General features: G+C 35.2%; 1 protein-coding gene across 1 annotated transcript in view; it reads right to left on the minus strand.

The window, feature by feature from the left end:
- The window catches only part of GPR143 (G protein-coupled receptor 143), a 1,080,305-nt gene that overhangs the window by 86,918 nt on the left and 975,796 nt on the right, over positions 1 to 17,591 (minus strand). The gene's annotated exons all lie outside the window — the stretch shown is intronic.

Consider the following 17,591-nt stretch of genomic DNA (forward strand, 5'->3'; position numbering starts at 1 on the left):
AAATTAGAATGTTTGTTTTTTTATCAAAGTGCTTAGAATAAATGACATTTACTTGTAATGTATGTGGGCATTTATTTATTTATTTATGTAAATGTTTTCACGCTTAGCAGAGAATCTGAGATGAAATTATTTTTAGTGCAATTAAAAATGCTGCTGTGCACTGTGTTAGCTCTAACCCCTCTTCCCCATCCAAAAATGAATAAACATTGGTTAAATTAATAATTTACGTCTGATTCCTTATGTATTTTCTCTTAAAGTGTAGTGATAATTTGTGCTCTGTATTTAATGATCCTGCCCATTGGAACAATCCTTTCATGCTATATTACAGTTGCTTATCAAGCCCCTACTCCTCCCTTTAGTCAGAATCTATGCCAGCACTTTCATCATTCTGTATGCTTGCTGAGCATCAGGACAGGCTTAAAAATCCAGAGTTCTAGTAGAAAAAAGGAAACTCTATTTCCTCAGACCATGGCATTCACTGCTGTTACCAAGGAACAGACAACTATTTAGACATCCTGTCATAGCCAGCATTTTATTGTGACCACCAATCTAACAGTACCCTACACACTAACACACACACACACACACACACACACACACACACACACACACACACACACACACACACACACACACACACACTAACTGAGATTACACAGTCCCGACGAAAGGGCATATTCCCCAATTGCAGAGATTCGCACACCTGTTGTTTATCTGTTTTCTTGAACAAAGTGTGTTGACAGAACAGATGTTGAATTTAAAGACTTTTGATGAAATTAGGCATTCCCATATATATATATATATATATATGTATATATTTATTTTTATATATATATATCTATATATATATATATCTATCTATCTATATATATATATATATATATATATATATATATATATATATATATATATATTTTATTTTATTTTATTTTACATTTGTTGACCGGGCTGGTCTAGCTGGATACATGTCCTTTTTCAGTAGAGGCCCGGGGAGAAAAGCTCCAAGAAGAAGAGAAGATACAATTCATATACATACAGAAGTAAATATAATTAACATATAGACGCAAAAAAAAAGTTGGCTTTACATACTGTTGAATAACAGGCACAGAGCTTATATAGATAATCTAACATGGTTACATTGTGCAGCCTTGAGGGAAAATTGTTAACTCAGGGATGGGAAGAGGCTTATATATACACATGTATATGTATATATATATATATATATATATATATATATATATATATATATATATATATTATTTATTTATTCCAGTCTGATGACCGGGGAGGACCACTAGGCTCGGGGAGCCCATTTTCAGTGGAGGTATGGGGAGAAAAGCTCCAACAATACATAGCTACATGAATAATTACTAAGAAACTTTGCATTATTGACAAATAAACAGGTAGCATTCATAAAGAAACAAACAATTACAATTTTGTTTAGGTGTAAAAGACAGGCAAATGGCCTTGAGGCTAGATTTTACAGTATAGTTATATATACATAATACAAATGAGCAAGGTTAGCTAGGTGAGAGGTTAGCCAGGAGTAAAAGTGGAGGAGACCTTGAGAGGTATAAGGTGAAGAGTACAGTTGCATTTCCTGTTTGAGTAAAGATGAGAATGAAGAAGAGTTTTAAAGTTTTTGAGGTTATCGTAGGTCCTAAGAGTGGAGGGAAGAGCATTCCATTTTTTGGCTAAGGTGAAGGAAAGCAGAAGTTGACCAGCTGGGTGCTTGGATTTGTGGATGGTGATTAGGTTTTGGTGGGTAGATCTAAGTGTTCTATGGGGAGTATATGGTTGGAGGATACTGGAAAGTGCAGGGCACTTGGTAGGTTGGAATAGTAGTCAATAGGCAGTCGTGATTTGGAGAAAGTCAAGTTGGCTATGGAGTTCAAGCCAGTTTAATGAGTGAAGGGAGGAACAGTAATGAGAGGAAGATTTGGCTTTGTTAGCAAATCTGGAGATTTTATTGTAACATACTTCTAGTTTGGAGGATAGTGAGGAGGATACATTAATAAGCAGAGGGGTGCTATACAGTAGCGAGGGAAGGAGATAAGTAGTGGCGAGAGTTAGTCTGGTAGCAGGAGAGAGGAAGTGGTTGTTTCTATAAAGTAGGCCGAGTTTTATGTGGGTTTTCTTTATGTTTAGCAGGACATGAATATTAAATTTTAGGTGTTCATCAATGGTTACACCAAGAATTTTGGCAGAGGGAACAACCACTAAAATGGAGTTGTTATGGCTGGTTATTTGGAATGAGTTTTTTATCAATAGGGGAGGACTTAGAAGAAGAGAATAGAAGGATTTTAGTTTTGTTAGCATTTAATGAGAGGTGATTTTGGAGCATCCAGTTTTCTGTAGTTGAGAAGGCTGTTTGTGTCAGTAGTTGGAGATCTGTTAAGTTGGAGGCGCAGCAGATCAAAGTAGAATCGTCAGCATATTGAACAATTTTAGTATTGGGTATGGCCTTGTAAAAGTTGTTAATAAAGATGTTGAATAGAACTGGGCCAAGTATGGATCCTTGGGGTACTCCAGTGGGGGTAGGAGGGAACGTGGAGGTGCCCTGGCCCCATTTGACAGCCTGGAACCTGTCAGAAAGATAACTGGAGAACCAGGAGAGAGTTTTGTGGGAGAGATTGAGATTAGACAGATGATTAAGAAGGTGGGTGTGGGAGATGGTATCAAAAGCTTTAGATAAGTCCAGCAGAACTGAGGATACTAAATTACTGGAGTCACGGGCTAAATTGATAGTATGTAAGAAGGAGAGAAGGGCGGTGTTGGTACTATGTCCTGGGCGGAAGCCATGTTGGGTAGGAGAGAGTAGCTGGTGTTTGGTAAGGAATGGCAAGAGCTGCAGGTGGATGCATTTTTCAAGGAGTTTAGAGAGATTGGAAAGAATGGCTATGGGTCGGAAATTAGATACGTTACAGTTTTTGCCGCCCTTGTGAAGTGGAAGAATATATGCAGAGTGCCATAGTTTAGGTACATAGGATTCAAGTAGGGATCTATTGATCAGGATGCTAATAGGGAGAGCAATACCATCGGAAGCTATTTTTAAGAAGGAGGAGGGAATGTTGTCGGGGGCATTGGAGCAAGGCTTTAGTTTAGAGAGTAGTTTCTTTATTTGGTAAGTGGAGATGGGTTTGAGTTTGAAAGTGGGGGGGGAGAGGAGGGAGAGGATGTTTAGTTGGGGTGTGGTTGAGGGTTGTTGTTGGTAAAGGTCTTGGTTAGCTCAGTAATAGAAGTGATGAAGAAGGTGTTGAATAGTGAAGCAATTTCAAGGTCATATTTGCTGGTGTCGGGGCAGGGATTGTTTTTAGTACCTGGCCTAAGGACAGAGTTGATAGAATTCCAAAATGTTGGAGTTTTTTTTGCATGATTTGTTTGCATTTTGATGTAGTAGGACTTTTTATCTTTCATAGCTTGTTTTTTGGTAAGGTTTCTTAGTTGTTAGTAATTAAGTAAGATGTCTGGTTGTTTAGTTTGGAAGTAAGTTTTCCAGGTTTTATCTCTTTGTAGCATAATCTTGTTGGTGTCGTTGGTAAGCCACGGGGTAGTCTTAGTTTTTACTCTTTTTGTTCTTACTGGAGCTAGGGAGTTAAGGACATTTAAGAAAGTTGAATTGAAAAAGTCAACAGCTAATGGTAGAGTTTTCAGGGGGTTTCATTTGGTATTCCTGAATGAATCAGAGAAAGTAATAGGGTTAAAGTTAGAGAGGTTCCGAGTGTGGATAAACTGGTGGGAGAGTGGGGGGGGGGGGGTGAGGGAAGCTTGATGGGTGAAGGCAGGGAGGTGGTCTCCTAATGGGTCTGGTATGACACCAGATTGTATCACTTTATTGGGATGAGATACTAGGATCCAGTCTAGTATGGAGCCTGGGGGGGGGGGGTTGGTTTTGTTGGGTCTAATGATGGTGTTAGTAAGTTGAGTGTAGTTAAATAGATTGATTGACATGGTGGGGTTAGGGTTGTTGATTTTGTTCCAGTCTATATTTACATCACCCAATATGTAGTTTCCAGTTTAATCTTTGAGGAGGCCCAGGACAGAATGTCTTCCAGGGTGTTGGTGTTGTTACCTGGAGAAATATAGAGGGAAATGAAGCAGATGCTTTTATGATTGTTAATTTTTAGAAGGCCTGCTACAAGTTCAGCATTATTGAAAGAAGGGATGGGATTAGGATATGGAGTAAAGTACAACTGGTTGGAGTAGACTAGTGCAACACTGCCACCTCAAGTATTTAGGCGGTCAGATCGAAGTGATTGAAATCCAGAGGGAAGGAATTCAGAGTCACTTATATAAGGTTTTAGCCAGGTTTCAGAAATGGCTACAATGTCAGGTGAGTTGTGAGTGAGCCAGGCATGAAAGTGGGTTGTTTAATTTTTTAGTCTTTGGGCGTTGATGGTGAGGAATTTGAGGTATTTATTGGTGGAATTATTGTGGGAGCTAGTGTGGTTAGTAGGAGAGACGTTTGGTCCTGGATTAGGGTGAATGTCACCGGCTAAGCAAAGGTAAGTGAGATAAGAAATAAGATGTTTTGGTTTGTACTTAGTTAGAAGTTTCTGGTAATGAAAAGGTCTGGGTTTGTAGTATTTAGTAGTGATTGGGAGAAGTTTTAATTTGAAGAGGAGGGAAGGGTGGGAGGGAACTAAAGAGGCTGAGATGTTGTGGAAGTGTGTTGTGTGGGGGAGGGTGGGGAGGCAGAGGTGGAGGGTGTAGATGGAAGTGAGTATAGGAGGTAGCATGGTGTAGAGGAAGTAGAAGAAGGATGAGGATGGATGTGGAAATAAAGGTTTTAGGAGTAGGGGAGTGCATGATAGGTGGAGCCTGTTGGATGTAATAGAGAGGAGGTTAAGGGACTTAGGAGGGCCAAGGGGTGAGGTAGTGAGAGGCAGGCGGGGTGGAGGGAAAGTGTTGAGGATTGGTCAGGGAGAGAGGGAGGGATGTTAGGAGGAGAATAAATGTAGGAGCTCTGGGGGTAGGGTAGGGTAGGGGAGCAGAGAGAGCCCGCAGGGCAAACGGAGTGGGTCAGAAACAAGGAAATGGAAGAGCAAGTCAGCGAGGAACAATCGGTGAGGTGAGTAGTAAGCACACAGTAGCAAGGCTCAGGAGTAAGGTGCAATTCTGCTAAGAGAGATTGAGGGAGAGAAGGGAGGCTACAGAAGGTAGGGCAGGGCAATAGAGCAAGTAAGACAGACAAATATCCAGTAGCTTGATTTACTTTACAATAAAGTATTTAAAAGTAGGTTAATGCTGTCATCTAGTGGACAGATCAGTTAACAGCAGCTAATGGATGTCAACAGTCAGGAAATTCAGGAAATCTCAAGGCAGAATACACCAGGAAATGATATACACGCGACAGGACAAAACTTTGGTTCTTTTGAGAGTTAGTACAGGTTCTGCTCAGGGGACCAGTACAGCACTGGGAAAGTAAGTGTTCGCTTTAGATGGATGTCAACAGTCAGGAAATTCAGGATTCAGATAGTGGTACAGTTGTTTCATGCCACTCAAAAATTGTACATATCTTACATGAACAATACCATTAAATATTGCTTATCCAAATTCAGTCAATAGACAACAATTCACAGACAAATATATATATATATATATATATATATATATATATATATATATATATATATATATATATATATATATAAACATGCATTTCTCATAGACTTGGTCTACCTAAACCTACTTTCTCTGGTTCTGCTGGCGATATACTTGTGAAGTCAGGGATGGAAGGACATTGTATTTTTTCTTTCTTTCTTCTTTCTTTTTAATTCCATTCTTTCTTGCTTGCTTGCTTTCAGAATTGTTTGCATTTTTCTGTCTCTTGGCAATAGACTTTTTATGTTTTCTAGCTGAAAGTACACTTTGGGCAAAAGGGGCTGAGGTTGCACTTACTGGAGTCCAATATTATTTTGCTGTTAAAATGTGTATAGATGTATAAACATAAATGCTTTAAACAATCATCAAATAAAAAAAAAATAATATGATGAGATGATAAACCAAGAACCAAACCAAACAAATGAAAAACTTGAGTGGAGATCCAGTTAAACTGCTATCACTTGCTATTTTTGCTGCTTGTTGATTTTAATAAATTGTTTGGTGATATTTCTCGGCTGTTGGTACTGGTCTTTTTGGGCACCTGGATCTCCACTCAAGTTTTTCATTTGTATAGTATGATGAGATGTTTGCCTTATAGCAGCTGTCATCAGTTATTTAAAAAATATATATTTCCTTAAAGAAAAAAAGCATGTATCACTGATATCAAATGTAGCCTGAAAAAGAAGTAATTACAAATCTAAATAATATCAAACCAAGAAGGATTTAATTTTACAGAACCATGTTATTGATATGTAAGATCAAACCTATGATCAAGAAGGTAGAATATTACTGCTGAAAGGGAAATATAATGGCAAATGTTTGGTGGGTTGATCAATACATGTACCTTTGAGTCTTATCAAATGTTTAAAAACATTGTCTGAACTCATCCATACAATGCACACTCAAGATCTTATTTTAGAAGGTTATTTCAATGTTCATTTAGATATGGATCCACATTTAAATTATATATGTTGGAGATTATATATTATATTATATATTATATTATATATATGAGAGACTGATTTAAACTGGAGCAAACTGCACAGGTTAAGCATCATATTACAAAATCAAAATATTAAAAACCGACCAGTGTAAAAGAAATCCAGGCCACCTTGTTGAGGTAAAAAACAGTCTTTATAATAAGCCAACAATTCAAAATATGAGCGCTTTCGTCTACAAACTAGACTTCTTCAGATAAGAATCATATACATCTGCTACCCTTTCCTTAAATAAAATTTCCCCTAAATTAATCAATTAACATTTAAAAGGGAACTCATTTTGGAGTTGCACTTTCCAAAAGTTTACTATCTCTGTGCATTTTCCAAAATGCAGCTCCTGCAGAACAATTTCTAAAGAAAAAAAACACACAATAACCTTGAATTAAAAAATGTTATACATAATATAGAAAAAAATATAAAAGAAATAAATATTACTGATACTACTACAACAATAACTGTGCATATAAAAAGGAGTCAACCACCTGCACCTAAAGATATGCTGTTAATACTTTCCCCACATAGCCTCCTCACTGTACATATTAACAGTAATGCTATTCAATGTCTTACTACTATCAACCTTGTTCATATCTACTTATTGTTACTGTTGTCCTGTGTATATATGTAAATACTGTAAATAGTTTGCTTTCCCTTTATTCCCCTCCCTAACATTTATGCTTGTTCTACCACTCTGCCATTACTAGACTCAGACTCTTTGTAATCTTTTAATTCATCCATTTCAATATATGACTGATATGTTATGTAAACACCATTCCTTTTATTGCCTCTGTATCACAAATTACCAGCATTCATACCATGTAGACTGACGGCTGCATCCTTATGTATCTGTACCTTGAATCTTATGTTAATTTTTATCTTTTGTATTTTGTTTTTATCTTTGTATTTTGTAATGTGGAGCTTTTCTCCCTGGGCCTCCACTGAAAATGGGCTCCTGAGCCCAGTGGACCTCCCCGGTCATCAAACTGAAATAAATAAATAAATAAATAATAAATAATACAGCATATCTTTAGGTGCAGGTGGTTGACTCCTTTTTATATGCACAGTTATTGTTGTAGTAGTATGAGTAATATATATTTCTTTTATATTTTATTCTATATTATGTATAACATTTTTTAATTCAAGGTTATTGTGTGTTTTTTTTCTTTAGAAATTGTTCTGCAGGAGCTGCATTTTGGAAAATGCACAGAGATAGTAAACTTTTGGAAAGTGCAACTCCAAAATGAGTTCCCTTTTAAATGTTAATTGATTAATTTAGGGGAAATGTTATTTAAGGAAAGGGTAGCAGATGTATATGATTCTTATCTGAAGAAGTCTAGTTTGTAGACGAAAGCGCTCATATTTTGAATTGTTGGCTTATTATAAAGACTGTTTTTTACCTCAACAAGGTGGCCTGGATTTCTTTTACACTGGTCGGTATTTGGTTTCATAATTACTTGGAGTTTGCAAAATATTAAAAAGCCTCAGTGAATTTAATTTTAATCTATCTGTGATCAACTGACAGAAGCAATAAATAAAAAAAGTAAACAAGTAAAATAAAATAAATAATATTTCTGAACAACACATTTATCCAGGCTGAGTTAACACAAATGATTATGTAAAGAACTGATTGGGAATGTTTTAGATCTTTTCATAAACAATTATTGTTTTAACTAAATTACACAAATTGCAGTTGGAGAAAAACATTTCCAGTTTACCTGAAACAATTAATAATTTTCCAAATATCTTAAACAGATTTATGAGAACATTAATAATGACAATATCCAAGAAAATGTTTTATTTAATTCAGGAATAATTCAGAAGGAAATATTACTTTCCTTTCTCTTAATGGAAAACAAATCAGCTGAAAACTTTGTAGGAATGAATTGCTCACAGAACTATAAGAAGACTGCAGCTTACAAGCTGATAACCATTCTCAAAATCTCACTGAGATACAAAAAAAAAAATCTAAACACTAACTTAAGTTAAATTATATGTCAAATGCAAGTAGTAATACTCAAGAATATAAAATACTTCCAGTTCAATGTACTGCTGATAATTCTGATGCTAGTGTAATGTGTCAGCTTTAAACTGATTTGGCAACCAGTCCTATTATCTATTATCCATCCAACCAACCTCAAACCCTTTTTCCCATTTTGCTCGTGGTGTTGGGGTGTCACTTCAACAGTGACAATCATCTCGAGCCAAGATTTACACCACTGGGTGGCTAGCCCTGCTGAAGACCAGTCCTATTATGGCCTCATTAAAAGATAAACCTAATATGACTTTTAAAAGTTAGGTAAACTGGAAGTAGCAGTTGGCAACATTACTCAAATGCAATTGGATATTTAAAAAATTAAGAAAATCAAATGGCATACTCCTCCCAAATCACTACTTTACAAGAGAAAATGGCCGCATCTGAATTTGAACATAAAACTTTTTCAGTGTATTGATCAAATAGAGAAAGGGCAAATGTCATTTCAAAATAAGACCTTAGACCTTGAAACAAAAATGATGAGGAAGAATTTAAGGGTTTAGGTGTTCATGAAGAATGGGATACTCAGAAGGGCCTTGGGAATGCTTTGCAGCTTATTTTTGACCAATTATCTTCAACAAGTGATGGTGCATCAACAATTTGACCCAAATACATACTATAGAACTTCACTGACAGGAAGAAAATATACACTAAGTAGTGACTCATGACCTATAAATATAAATTTTGCAAAGCATAGTGATAAACAGAAGATTCTAACTCCCTATTGAAATGTCAACACGTAAAATGCTGATTGGTGAAAAGCCAAAAAAAAAAAAAAAGACTGAAAACCCAGAGAAGAGCAAGTGTCGAAAATTGTTCTTCTCCTTTAAACTTCTTTTTGCAGGGGGCAAGCCTCCCACATATCCTGAACATATATACACCAACTCCAAGATTGCCATACTTTGGAGAAAAGGAAATATTCCAAGAAATGGCATCTTGGAGTTAGTACATATAAGTCCGATCTTTCGGCCATTTAGTCTCTGTGTTTTGGGACGTGTTTGAATATTTACTGATTTAGTACCACTGCAATCAGAAAAAAAATTCAAGTGGAAGGTACTTCTACCTCTATATTTACCAATTTACTTTATGAGGTAGTGAAGCAACATTGAGCATTCGTTGACATAAGACACAACTTGTGACTGAAACAAGTTAAGTCGACTTTACTGTATCATGTAGAAGTCCTGCCCTTTGGTATTTTCTATTAAAGCTGAAGCCAAGCATGAACTTTTGATACTGGGCATAATTTAACTCCACCTATTCCACAATCCTTCTGCATTACGCACAGACTTGGACATTATTGTTTTTACTTTGGGCTCATTATTCTTTCTTCACATCCTCTCATGAAATTTCTATTCTTTTTTTTTTCTGCCATGGTTGAGGTTTGTGGTTACACTTCTTATTATTTATTTATTATTTATTTATTTATTGCATTTGTTTACCGGGAAAGTCCACTGATCCTAGGTGAGCCCATTTTCAGTGGAGGCCCGGGGAGAAAAGCTTCACATAAAAGTCAACATTACAGAAATACAAATATCAAAAATACAAATATCAAAAATGTAGCACTATTTACAGTTTTTTAGCAATTCCATTGCAGTTTTATGGTAGTCCATCGATAATATTAACATGTACTTTTGGTCATATAGATGCCATAGACATTACCGGTTGGGAAGCAGAAAAAAACAGTAACATCGTATACAATTATTTACATGCATTTAAATCTGTGTAGGTAGAGTAGGTATGGCTGCAGACCTGCTAAGAGTTATTTTTGGCATGGGCATAACCAGCAGGTAGAGAGGTGTTATCTGAGGGATTTTTTTAAAGAGAGCAGGGTATGAGGTGGAGGTTATTGAGGTTGGGAGGGTATTCCAAAGTTTGGAGGTAGTGAAGGAGTAAAGCATTTGGCCAGCTGGAAGTTGAGGTTTATTAACTTTAAGTAGAATTTTGTTTTCAGATCTAAGGTGTCTGTTTGGATGGTACAGAGTTAATATAAAGGAGAGAGCTGGACAAGCTGTTGGTTTATATATTATTTTATGTGCAGTAATTAAGTGGAGGTAGTTGATATAGAGTGGAAGTTCAAGCCAGTTTAGTTGTTGCAGTGAGGAACAGTGATGTCATGTGGATCTAGCATTTGTTGCAAATCTAGCAATTTTATTGTAGCATATATCAAGTTTGTTTTTTAGTGAAGAGTGTATATTAATGAGGATGGCAGCACCGTACAGGAGGGATTGAAGTAGGAAGGCAGAGGCTAGTGTTCTTTTGGCATTGTTATTTAGGTAATAGCTATTTCTGTAGAGGGTACCTAGTTTCTGATGTGTCTTTTTGATGTTATTGAGTATGTGGGGTTCAAAAGTTAGGGTTTCATCGATAGTGACTCAACAGTTTAGTACTGGGGACAACTTCTATGGAGGTATTATTTTGGGAGAGGATAGAGAATTCAGCCCTGTTCAGGGGTGTTGTTTATTTGGGAGTGAAAAGAATCTGCTTGGTCTTGTTTAGGTTGAGAGTGAGGTGATTATTTGGCATTCATTTTTCAGTGGATGTGAAGGCATTTTGGGTTAGTAGTTGAAGCTCAGAAGGGTTTTTTGCAGTGCAGATAATTGTTGAGTCATCTGCATATTGTATTACGTCAGCCTGTATTAGTGACTCATGAAAATTGTTGATGAATAAGTTGAATACTAGTGGGCCCAATATTGAGCCTTGGGGGACAGCTGGGGAGATTTTTAAGAAGGTGGAAGAGGATTGCTGCCACTTGGTTGACTGGTATCTGTCAGAAAGGTAACTAGAAAATCAATTTAGGGTTGGGGGTGAGACACCTAGGTTATTAAGTTTAGAGAGTAAAATGGGGTGAGAAATTGTATCAAATGTCTTTGAAAGGTCAAGGAAGAGTGAAGAGATGATTAGACCTGAATCGCGTGCTCGATTTACTGTATCCAAAAAGGAGACAAGGGCTGTATTTGTGCTATGTCCTGGTCTAAAGCCATGTTGGTTAGGGGTGAGTAGTTGGGTGTTGATTAAGTGGTTGATTAACTGGGTGTGGACACATTTTTCAAGTATTTTAGAGATGGGGGAGAGAATGGCTATTGGCCGGAAGTTTGAGATGTCGGAATTTTTGCCACCTTTATGCAGGGGCAGAATGTAAGCTTTTTTCCGGATACTGGGTATGTAAGACTCTTGGATTGATCTATTGATTAGTATACTAATGAGGTACGCTATGGAATCAGCAGTTATTTTTAGGAATTCAGCAGGTAGGTTGTCAGGAGCACAGGAGCAGGGTTTGAGTTTATGAAGCAGTTTCTTTATGTTGCTTGTGGGTATGGGACTGAAAGAAAAAGATGGTGGTGGGGATTGTTTAGAATAAGTAGTATATTGGTCTGGAGAGTTTAGGTTTGAAGAGGGTAAAGTAGTGGTCAGCTTAGCAATGGTGTCAATAAAATATGTGTTGAAGCAAGAGGCTATATCTGAGAGGGTTTTATCAGGGTATGGGCAGGGATTGGAATTAGACCCTGGGTGAATAAGGGAATTTATTGTTCCCCAGAATGTTTGAGGGTTTAGTCTATGCTGGTTTTGTAGCTTATGGTAATAGTCTTTATATCTTTAATAACTGAAAAGTCCATGAAAGCTAAAGTATGTGTTCTAATTTTTTGTATAGTTGAATGTTATTACAAATTAAAATGAGTATTAAAGACAGAATAACAGAGCATAAATCAGAGATATGGAGGGAGTTAATTAACAATGCACTTGTCAAGCATGTAGTAGAAAAATGCACTGAGCAAAAATCTCTTTTAGGGTGGTAAATCTTAGATATAAAAATAGAAGGGGAGGTGACTTGAATAATTCTCTTGAAGTATGTGAGTATGAATGGATTTTACATTTAGAGGCAGACCATGCACCTGGGATTAATATGGCTGTTAGTATTAAACCTATTTTAAGAAAGAAACAGATGGTCTTGAAATAATTGTTTTTGATAAAATGATTTTTATAATATAAATTTCTGTTTTATATTACTATGTAACTGAGTATGAAAACCAACTTGTTAATGTATTTATCATTTTTTCTGTGATTATTCTAATTAGTTATTTAATTGAGTGCATTTTATGATTGGGGCTGTGTCACATGACTTTTGATTTTAACTATTTAAATGCAGTTGTGATTGTTGAGTTTTGTATGCACACACTAAAGAAGGGTTATGCCCAAAAGCTTTGTGGATTTTGAATAAAACTTTGTTCTTTTATATACTCAGCGTATCCAATACTTGGAGTTTTTATTGTTGCTGTTTTGAACTGTGTTCTCCAAGAATGGTTAACCTCAGTGCTGGTCCAATTTGTTTGTTTAAATTATGTGCAAAGTCAGACTATTTTGTGATGTCTCTTGATTTATTACACAAGTATCAGTATACAAAGTATATATCTTGCCCCTTTTTCAAATCACATGGCTATTAGTTTTGCCCTCTTTATTAAAGAGGTGAACAATACTGCACAAAATTAATTTATGCTAATTGCTTTCACTCTGCAGAATTTTGTAGATCAAATAGATTAGCCCTAGAAGATTTTTTGGAATCTTTCTATATTTGCAGCAACTTCCTTTAGAAATATTTCTATTGCATTTAATTGTACTGTATATGGACATATACTAGGTTATCAGTTTAAGAATAAGAAAAGTTTGCCTCATAAGATTGCAATGCCTAATGGCCAGCTTAATATTTTGAATAAACTGCTTTCTGTCATTTATGACAAATATATTGGTTTAAGGGAAAACAATTATTTGAAAAGGACACAAGTGAATTTGAATTGCAGAATCTCAAGCATGCTTAACGACTTATATATAAGTATTTATATAATGATAAAGTAGGATAGTCACTTGCATCTAAATGGAAAACTTTCTCAAATAATATAATTTCAAAAATAAAAGATAATTCAAGGAAATATGTCTACTTCACAAGAAGAAATCAGAGAAGGAATCGTTGATTATTATAAGATACCATATACATTACCGCATGCATCAAGGTACTCTGCAGATGGAAGAGTAGAAACACCAATAAAATAATTTAAAACTTTCAAAATGACTCTATAACATATAAACAAAAGCATACCTTCTTCAAAAATGAACTTGCCTCATATCTTTTGCAACTAGTACATTTTCTGACAATTCCCAATTCAGAAATCCCTACCTGCACACAACAAGCTGAATTAGTATAATTAAAAAACTAGAAAAGGATGATACATTATCAGAAAATTATTTTCTTATATCAGTTTTATCCATTGACTGTAGAATAATGACTCAATAAATACAAAATATCAGTTTAACTCAGAAATATATTAATTCATATATAATTTGGATCTCGTCCAGGTAGATCTATGTATGATGCCAACAAATACTGTCAGGAAATAATTTATAAAATTTCTACCATGAAAAATATTCCTGACAATAGCAATTTAATAAAATTAGATGCTTCTAAGGCTTTTGATCATTTAAATAGGGCTTATATTTGGCATGTTCTCCAATACTACTTTTTTCCTCAGACAATAATGACTATGATCTGTAATTTATATAGAAAAAATTATACATATATTAAAATAAATGAATAAAAATCTGAAGAATTAGTTATATCCACTGGAATAAGACAGGGTTATTAACTTTCTACAACATTATTTGTGATAGTGGATAGTAAATCCACTCTTATTTAAAGTACAGAATTTGATCACTAGTATTCACTGGTATTCCTTTTTATAATGAGTAATATATACTGATTGCATAAACAGATTATACTGTTACTAGTGCTAGTTTGTTTGACACATTTATCAAGAAACTAAACACATTTTAATATTGTTAAAAATACTGTAGGATATGGGAAATTCGTAAGTATATGGAATGTATATGAATGAATACCAATGAATAAATAATTCCCATTCTTCATAATTTTCTACTTTTAGGAGTGACATATGCTTCGAATTATGACTCAGTTTTGGTTGTTACATACAACAGAGATAATGTTAAATATTAAGTCTAAGTTAGTGAGATTAAAATCAGGATGTGAATATTATTAAGATGGTGGTGATATCTTTGATTCTATTACCTTCGCAAAATGATTTTGCCCCATTCTCTATTCTTTGTTTTAATGAGATAAAACATGTAATCTCTAAATTGTTATGGAAAGGGGATTTTCTCGTATGCCATTGTCTGTTCTATGCACACCTAAATCTCAAGGTAGATTACCATGCCTGATATCTATAAACATATTACAGTGTACACATATATAAACTTAAAAATAGATAATTCTGTCATAATTTTACTAATAAGAAAATGAATAAATTGATTAATAAATCAGGACTGACACTGATATGGATCCTGAATACACACTTAAATACAAATTATTTTATATACTTTAAAAAATTTTCTCAGGAAATAAGTGCTGTAATTCAGTTAGCTGATATCCCTTGGGAATCATGTAGAATACAAGAATCCATTTCCTTCATTCATTTCTATATGCATACATTTGCAATGTTCCTTTATCTATAAAAACTACATTTCCAATGATAGGTAATATGAGGTAAATTTCAATCATATACAAAACATTTGCTGACAGTTCTTCTAATAACAATCCCAATCCACCAGAGCTACATGCTCAAGGGACATAAACCTGACATCATCAATAAACAGGCCTGTTGGAGGGACAGATTTGTGTCCAAGAGACTCCCCTTACTCTGGAATAAGGTCCCATATATGTGAGGCAGAGCTCCTCGTTGGCACTCTTCAAGAGAAATCTTGATGAGTGGATGGGAAACAGAAATTCACCCCAGGAATCACTTATGTGCACCTGCTAGACAGGGGCACAGGTAACTAAACCACATGGGAGGGAGGCGATAGCACAAAATTTTTGACTAGGCTAATTATGCCCTAGGACCATAGCCTAGTACCTACCTATGAACCTATGAACATGTTCCACGTAACTCTAAATACAAAACTGCATTAAATACAACTTTTTGGATAGATTTGTGGAAGAATAATTTGATTAGATCTATTACAGTAGTTAAAATTGTCCAAACTGCATCAATTTACTATAAAATATTTTATGCTCTTCATTTTACTCCCACAGGTTATTTCTCATGAAATACAGTAATGATTCAAGATGTTGGTACTGTGGACTAGAAGATGCTACTTTATTTCATTGTTGGTGGGTATGTCTTCAAGTTAAAGGGTATTACAAAAATGGATTACTATGTTATTACAAGTCATGATTCATATAATGGTTGAGTTCTTTATGCTGCTAGATGTGTTTGAAAAGTTATCACAAAATGCCAGATAAAGATTGCTTTAACAACAATGGTTACAAAGAGAGTTTTATTGGACCATTGGAAAGCTGCACCATTATCTGAGCTAAAACTTAATGTTTGGAACTCTTTATGTTTTAACTCAATATTGTCATATGGAATGGTAGAATGTTAATCATTTTTCTTTTAATCCCTTTTCCTTTCCCTCTCTTTCTTACCTTTGTTTTCTTTTTTGGATTTTTGTTTCCATTTTAGTTTTTGAGGTATAGTATTGGGTCTTCTTCAAAGATCGACTTACCCCATCATCGAATCCAAGTTCATCGAGACCACATAAATGAAACCTTGCAACATGGAACACTGGAAACATTCAAAAATAACCCCAGGAAAAGACCAGTTGTCCACCATGGTTAACTTTGCCATTTCTTCACTATAGTGCAATCTTGGAGTTAGTATATTTAGTTAGGGAAGTGTGGGGGGTTAAGCCCCCCACTCTGGTGGGTGTTACCTACTGCATTGTTTTTTTTTTTTTGGTCCTGGTGGCCAACTGGTTCAGTTCCTGGGGTTAGGGTTTGCAGTTGCTGGTGTTTGAAGTTGTTAGGTTTCACTAATGTGGTGAACTCAGATTCAACGATATGGTAAGTAGATCTTTTGAAGTAGAATCTTAGTATTAGTTCTTGTCATATATTTAATATGAGTAATAACACAATAAAATAAAATTAATTCCAGTTGTGGATATGATCGTGATTTTAAATGTATAGAGCAAGGAACTACTGGTACAACTAAACATGTAACAGTTTGTAAAGATTTATCTGTGCTATAAAAATTCCTTTTTAGTATAGTGGTGATATCCCCACCTGTCATGTAAGAGAGACCAGGGTTCAATTCCCTGATGGGGAAATGGATGTATCTTTTTTGTGGTTGGGGGTTGATATAATGGTTAAAGTATTTACCTCATAGACACAAGATACTGGGTTTGATTCTTACCTTTGAATGGGAAATTGTCTAGGCTTAAACTAGCAGTTAACCTACTATTTACCTATGAACCTACAAAAATACACCTGTAACATAACTGTTCAATAGAAAATATGCCATCAAAGTTACTGGATATTAGAAAACATGACAAGGCCAATCTGATCAACGAAGCATTATCATGACTGTGGTTCATTAGGTCCATGGTTTCACATGGAGTCATTTCGTAAAGTCGTCAAGGCTCAGTGGTTGAAAACTGAAACTTTTTAAATTCTGTAACAGGTATACATGCTTTTATGACTTAAAATTATTGGATTTTAGGACAAGTAACCCTCTTTAAAATTATTGGGTTTTAGAACAAATAACTCCCAATACTTTGTATGCCAAAATTTATTGTATATAGTTTGATTAGCAACAAAAAAGATTGATCTTTGCAGTTTAGAATCAACCACTGGATAGGTAAGAGGATTTTCCACTATCTCAGCAGTGAATGTATTTTTCAGAAGCTTTATATTTTGAGAATTTGGATACTTGTAATTATTTAGACTTGAGATGCAAGGTCTTTGTGGAGGGTAAAGTTTTGCTTTGGATTTCATAATGCTGCAGATTGATATTCTGACCATGTGTGTTGAAAATAAAAAAAATGACAAAATTAAAAAGTAAATTAATTACTCTGCCTACCCCACCCCAAAAAAGTACTGTTGGAAGCTGGTCCATTTCTAC

Source organism: Protopterus annectens, chromosome 5.part0 (genome assembly GCF_019279795.1).
Source record: "Protopterus annectens isolate FY-2018-M chromosome 5.part0, PAN1.0, whole genome shotgun sequence".
NCBI lineage: Eukaryota > Metazoa > Chordata > Ceratodontiformes > Protopteridae > Protopterus > Protopterus annectens.